The 7,676-nt window shown below is 36.7% G+C and overlaps 1 pseudogene; it reads right to left on the bottom strand.

Moving 5' to 3' along the window:
* Window positions 1-5,719: 5,719 nt before the first annotated feature.
* The window catches only part of LOC118574989, a 73,489-nt pseudogene continuing 71,532 nt past the window's right edge, over window positions 5,720-7,676 (bottom strand).

Genomic DNA, 7,676 nt, shown 5'->3' with positions numbered 1-7,676 from the left:
GGAAAAAAGAAAATATCTTCAACAAATGATGCTGGCATAACTGTATGTCAACATTTAGAAGGCTACAAATAGATTGATATCTGCCACCATGCACAAAACTTAAGTCCAAGTGGATCAAAGACCTCACATAAATCCAGTTACTCTGAACCTGATAGAAGAGAATAGGAAGTAGTCTTGAACACATTGGCACCAGAGATCAGTTCCTAAATAACACCAGTAGCACAGACACTGAGAGAAACTATCAATCAATGGGACCTGTTGCAACTGAGAAGCTTTTATAGAGCACAGGACATGGTCAACAAGACAAAGCAACAGCCTACAGAATGGGAAAAGGTCTTCACCAACCCCACATCTGACAGAGCGTTGATATCCAAAATATATAAGGAACTCAAGAAATGAGACAACAAAATGCCCAACAGTCCAATTAAGAGACGGTCTTTAGAACTAAACAGAATTCTCAACAGAGGAAGTTCAAATGGCTGAAAGACATTTAAGGAATTGCTCAAATTCCCTAATTATCCAGGAAATGCAAACCTAAATGACTCTGAGATACCCCCTTACACATTTCAGAATGGCTAAGATCAAAAACAGAGAAGATGGCTTATGCTGGAGAGGATGAGGAGCAAGGTGAACTCTTCTCCACTGCTGGTGGGAATGCAAGCTTGTACAGCCACATTGGAAATCAATAAGGTGTTTCCTTAGAAAATTGGGAATCCATCTCCCCCCAGACCCAGCTATACCACTCTTGGGCACATACCCAAGGAATGCTCAATCATATCAAAAGGGCATTTGCTCAGCTATGTTCATATCAGCATTGTTTGTAATATCCAGAATCTGGAAACAACCTAAATGCACTTCAACTGAAGAATAGATAAAGAAAATGTGATACCTATACACAATGTTGTACTACTCATCAGAGAAAAACAATGACATCATGAGTTTTGCAGGAAAATGGATGGATCTAGGAAAAATCATCCTGAGTGAGGTAACCCAGACTCAGAAAGACAAACATGGTATGTCCTCACTCATAGGAGCATACTAGATGTAAAATAAAGATGAGTAGACTGCTGCCCAACTCCAGGGAGTCTACTTTGGAAACGGGCCCCTAGGAAAGATACAGGGATTGCTCAATGAGAGAGAAATGGATGAGATCTACATGAACAACCTGGACGACAATGGGAGTAATGAGTGGCTAGGTTCCAGAGAAAGAGTGCTTAGGGGAGTAGGAGATCCCGGCTGGATAAAGAACAGAAAGGGAGAACAAAGAGTAACAGACCATAATAAATGAAGACCTCATGAGAACAGAAGAAGCAAAGTGCTAGAGAGATTCCCAGAAATCCACAATGATTCATCCACTGTAGACTACTGGTAATTGTCGAAAGAAAGACTGATCTGACCTAGTCTGGTGATCAGATGTCCAAACACCCTAACTGTTATGCTGGAATTCTCATCCAATAACTGATGAAGAGGATGTAGTGATCCTTGGCCTGGCCCCAGGTGTAGCTCCATGAGTCCAATTTTGAGAAAGAGAACGGACTGTAGAAGTTTGAATTGTTGAGACCAAGATTGGAAAACACAGGGATAAATAGCCAAACTAATGGAAACACATGAATTATGAACCAAAAGCTGTGGAGCCCCCAAATGGATCAGGGCCTCTGGATAAATGAGATAATTGAATAGCTTGAACTGTTTGGGAGGCACCCAGGCAGTGGGACCCAGACCTTAGTGCATGATCTGGCTGTTTGGAAACTTGGGCTTACACAGGGACACTTTGCTCAGCCTGAAAGGAGGAGACCTGACCTTCCTGTACTGAATCCTCCAGGTTGAATTGAATCCCCAGGGGAGTCTTGGCCCTGGAATACATGGGAATGGAGTGGAGGGCCTTGGGTGAAGGTAGGGGCAGGGCCAGGAGGTGGGAGGACAGGAGAAGTCATGGCTGATATGTAAAATTAAAACACAAATATAATAAATAAAAAAGGAGAAAAAAAGTATTGTAATGTCATTTAGGTGGAGTAACATTGTGATGACTATAAAGTGTCTTTTCCTATTTCTTCTCATTTAATTTTGCTTTGAGGTATATTTTATTAGATATTAATATGGCTACAATAGCATGCTTCTTAGGTACTATTGCTTGTAATATATATTTCTGGTCTTTTTACAGGAAGTGATGTGTATTCTTAGTGTAAATGGATGTCTCTTTTTTGCTGAATGGGAATGGATTCTGTTTTCACATCCATTCTCCCAGTGTGTGTATTTTTATTGTGGAATTGAAATTACCGAGACTGAGAGATATGACTGGCAAATGATCGTTGATTCCTCTTATGTTGTTTTTGTTGTTGTTGTTGTTATTGTGGTGTTTGTGTTAGTAGTGCTCGCTCTGTGTGTGTGTGTGTATGTGTATGTGTGTGTTTGTGTATGTGTGTGTCTGTGTTTGTGTGAGCATTTTTATTTTTTGATTTGTTCATCTGGAATCCTTGATTCTCTGTTTTATTCTAGGTTGTTGGGTAACTCTTGAGGCTACATTATTATTTCTGTAGTGCCTTCTGTAGGGCAATATTTGCAGACAGTTATTTAGATTTATCATTGAATGTCTTGTTTTGTCCAACTATGCTTAATGAAACAATTGCTGGTTACAGTAGTATGAGTGGTATCAAAGGTCTCTTAGAGTCTGTATAACATGACTGACTTTCAGAGACTTAGCAGAGAAGTCAAGTGTTAAGGGCCGCCTTTATGTGCTGATTGGTAATTGATCATTTTCATTTTCAGGTTTTAAAATTCCTACTTTTTTTATACATTCACTATTTTGATTATTCTGTACCAAGGGAAATTTTCTGTCAGGTCTAGTCTACTTAGTGTTGTGCTTACTTCTTGCATCATTTTAGGCACCTCCTTCTTCAGGTTAGGGAAATTTCCTGGTATGATTTTGTTTAAGTATTTTCTGTGCCTTTGACCTGATTTTCTTATGATATTCCAATTATTCTTAGATTAGGTCTTTCCACAATATTCTAGATATTTTCAATTCATTGTGCCAGGAACTTTTTGAATTTTACATTTTTCTATCTGTGATATCCATTTCTTCTATCATCTTCAGTGCCTGATTTTCTCTTTTCCATGTTATATTCCATTGGTGAAGCCTGAATCTGAGTTTCCTGTTTGATATCCTACATTGGTAGGGGGGTTGAGACAGGGTATCTGTGTAGTTTTGGTTCCTGTCCTGGATCTTGCTCTGTAGATCAGGCAGGCCTCAAACTCACAGAGAACTGACTGGCTCTACCTCCCTAGTGCTGGGATTAAAAGTAGGCATTACCACCACCTGGCAAGTTTCTACATTTTTAATTTGTAGATCTTCTTCAGTTAGGGATTTCCTTACTGATTCTATTTCTACTTTCTCATGTTGAAATATTTTATTCATTTTCTTCCACTGCTTATTTGTGTTTTCATAGATGTCTTTGAGAGAATTATTCATTTTATTTTTAAGGACATCTATCATATTCATAAATGGTTTGTTAACATTTTTGTCATGTGCTTCAGCTACGATGCAATACTCAGGGGATACTGCAGTAGTGTTGTGGGGCTCTAATGGAGACATGAAGTTCTGGTTGTTACTGTTTCTATTTTTACATTGATGTCTAGGCATCTAGGTTTGGTATGATTATAATTCTAGGTGTTGACATCTGGACTAGTCTCTATTTTGTGGATGCTGATATTTTTTTAATGTCGTTTGCCTTCTCCCATTGTTTGGAGAATATTGTGGCTGCATGTTATCTCTCTCTTTACATAACATATACTTATATTTATATGCACAAATAACCTATGCATTTAATTGAAATAATATATATGATTCTAATATATTTATATGTACACATATAATCCTAAATTATATATGAACACCATTTTGTCTTACAAATTGTTTAGTTTGCTCCGCCCATGGTAGACTGTTTCTTCTCTGTCAGCATTACTTTGTACACGGTAGTTTTTATGGTTCAGGTCCCATGAGATTTTGCCAATCCTATCAGGATTCAAAAGTTGTAGTCCTAGATCAGCTCATAATTAGGAAGCCATGTTTATTAGATTTTCTGTGTTGTTATGGCAATGTATGGCATTGCTAGAAGACAATCGCAAAGCAAACTACTTGGTCCTCAGGCTCTTACATTCTATTTCATCTTCCTCAGTGAAATCTGAAACTTAGGAGTGGCAATAGTATTTATTGTAAATGTATCTGGGATCCACAATTCTTCATTTTGATTGGCTGTGGCTTTTGATCATTGTGTAAATCTGTTTCAATATGACATGTCCTTAAATAGATGTGAGGAATAGACTTAATTGTATGTATGCAAACAATTATTTAGAATGTTTAGGGGCTATGCTGCTTTAGTGAAGAGGCAGTTGCAGTTTCTCCTCTGAGATCCAAACTTCACTCGCTTGGGGTTGGTTTAGTTTCCATAACTAAGCATATTTTCCCTTTGACCAGCAGGAATTCTGTTCAATTACAGCTAACAACTGAATTTGATCCTCCTAGCCTAATATATAGACATAAGAGCAAATAAGTCACCACAACAAGGATAAAACCCACAGTAGTAAAGGTCTAACAATTTTGTACAATTTTAATTTTATTTAATGATGTGGAAATGGAAAATATTTTACTTAATATATTGTATGTATTTTTAGAACTGGTGATGAATTCTGGAGAAATAAAATAATAAAGTTGCACGTTGTAACCTATTCATGACTTTAGATGAAGAATACATACCAGTTCATGGAAAAGCAATGAATTGAAAGAAGATTCAGAAATGTAAATATCTAGACTTAAAGAGAAAGTGGATGTATTCATCAACTTAACACAGTTGGAAATGTGACATATGTCCTCAGAGATAAATAAGGAAGGGGTCCTCCATGATATTCAACCTAGTTACTTGTTCTGAGTGTCTGCCATTTGACATTGGGTAATATAGTTCTTACTAAGTCTACATTATAACTTAGCATGCAATATATTGTGCAATGACTGGTGAAGTATTATATTCTCAAAAGCTTACATTCACATTTTGAAAATCCTGTGTTCTTCAGTATAATCACTCAAATCCAAATGGAGCATGATAATTTACTAAAGGGCCTTGGGGTCTTAAGAAACAGATTGATGCCCTTGTACAATCTGGTATTGAAAGCTGAATATAAAATAAAATTATAATCTACATATTTTGTCACAGAGATTGGAAGACAAGACAAAAATTTATTGGAATCCACTTTCAAAATTTAAAACAACATGTGATTAACACAACTAGAAATGAGAATATGCATGATTCTCTTAAAAATTAAATCAATAACATAAATATTAATTGTTTATATTAGAGAAGATTATGGTAGGGTGCTATGACTGGCCATCTTTAATTCCAGAAGAGCAGATGTAGGTAAATCTCTGAGTTCAAAATAACATGATATTCACAGAAAGTTTCAGAAAAGCCCAGATGTATACTGAGGTCCTGCTAATATGAAAATAAAATCTGGATTTTAAGCATGAATCACTCTATTGGCTCCATTATAAAGAATATATAATACAATTGGTTAAAAACATAATAGCCCAATGAATGAAACCTATATAATGGTATACACACATTTGCAATAGATATCAACTGGACTTCATCTTTGAAATTTATCACTTATCATAAGAACTATGTTTAATTTTGTACTTGTTTTAGGAGGGTTATTCCTTCTAGAATGTGGCCTATTCCTGATGATGAACTGAGTTCTTATCTGGCCTTACTAAGATATATAACACTTAGGGGCAAAAATGAAACCAAGGAGGGCTGCACTAGAAGCCAAGATAGAGAAGACTTCCATAGCCACCATGACCTTCCCCTTGGTGCTGTGGTAGACAGGGAGGAATGTGACCCAGACACAGAAGAACACCAGCATGCTAAATGATAGGAACTTGGCTTCATTGAATGTGTCTGGCAGATTCCGGGACAAGAAAGCCACAGTGTAACTTCCAAGTGCCAAGGAACAGGTATCCCAGTATACCATGGAAGGCAAAATCTGAGCCCTTGTTACAAACAAGGATGATATGTCCATGTTCAGCATGAGCATCTTTGTCAAGGAAGGGAGGAGAGGTTCCTAGCCAGATTCCACAGAGGACAAGGTGGACCAGAGTACATATGGGGATTATAAGGTTTGGAGCCTTTGATATTATTAACCACCTCACCACTTTCCTTGGAAAAGTGACCTTGAAGGCAATAAGCACAGTGATAGCTTTAGCCAACACAGTGGCAAGAGCCACAGTGAAAGCACCTCCAAATGTGATCTGCTGTAGGGTACAGGTTGAGGTGTTGGGACGGCCAATGAAGAGCAAAGAACAGAGAAAACAGACAGTGAGTGTGATGAGCAACATGTAACTGAGGGTCCTATTATTAGCCTTGACAATTGGAGTGTCTCTGTGCTTCACAAATAGTGCAAGAACCACAGCTGTGAGTACCGAGAAGCACAGAGCTATGATTGTGAGAGACATCCCCAAGGGGTCCTTATGGTCGAGAAAACTCACAGATTTCTGCAGGCAATGCTTTTTCTCTGTGTTTGCATAATGACTTTCTGGACATTTCATGCACTTTTCCATATCTGGTAAAAAATGAAGGTGATATTTTGTCCAAATTGATGTTATCCCTGTAATTCTAACCCCTTTTCTCTGTTCACAGGATTGTTATCTATATCACTTTCCTTCTCAGGGACATAGAAGTATGGGCTATAGTGAATACTTTCATGTTTATAATGCACATCTTCCTTACTGGATATTTCAGTTATTATTTATATGCCACACATAAACTGTATGGCTACAACTAACCCTTTTTCCTCGTGTTCCATTACTCACTGTCTCCCATCGTATACTTCCCAACTTATTGTGATCTCTATCTCTTCTTTTTATATTTTAATACATATTGAGTCTATTCTGTGATGGTTGTATTTACAGTTATAGGGGAATCTACTGGAATTTGCATAGCATTTCAGAATTCACAACCCTAAAGAAAAAGAGATGTCCCTTTTTTGTAAGGAGTTGGCCAATTACCAGTAGCTTCTCATACAACCCATAATCTTATAGTAATATAAATTAAATAGACCTTTTCTCTCTTATATACTTTCAGTGTCTTTGTCTTATTGGTATATCCCTTTGCAAGTCTTTAGAATATGGAGTTACAGTGCATAAACATGCTTTCTTTTTGATTCCACATCCTAAGTTATATCCACATTATGAATTTGAATATTGCAAAAGAGAGAAAATGGCCTGTGAAATAATTTTGATAAATATTTTGTTTTTGAGCAAAGGTTCTCAAGTCTCTTATCATATAAAATATTTTGACTCTTTCCTGTGGATGCTTTTAGTAAGTAGACATTGCTATATTGTTACAGGATTGAATAGTGCACTAGTGAACAGTTGTAATTCTAGTTGGGGAAATATCAGAACTATTTTAGATTATAAAATAAACAGTCCTTTATTATTCTTCTCTTAAAAATTGGCAAAAGTCATCTTGTATTTGAAGTATATTAACAATGATTTATGCATGCCAGATTTCTACTATCATTTTTCCTGTGTTTGAAAAAGAGACTCATCACCAGACTTTTAACTTTATTTTGTTGATAAGTTTATTAACATATCTTTGAATAATCATCAGTAGAATCAAATTTATTTCTGT

Source organism: Onychomys torridus, unplaced genomic scaffold (assembly GCF_903995425.1).
Source record: "Onychomys torridus unplaced genomic scaffold, mOncTor1.1, whole genome shotgun sequence".
NCBI classification, from domain to species: domain Eukaryota; kingdom Metazoa; phylum Chordata; class Mammalia; order Rodentia; family Cricetidae; genus Onychomys; species Onychomys torridus.
The sequence above is the reverse complement of the archived record's forward strand: the minus strand, read 5'-3'. Positions and strand labels throughout refer to the sequence as shown.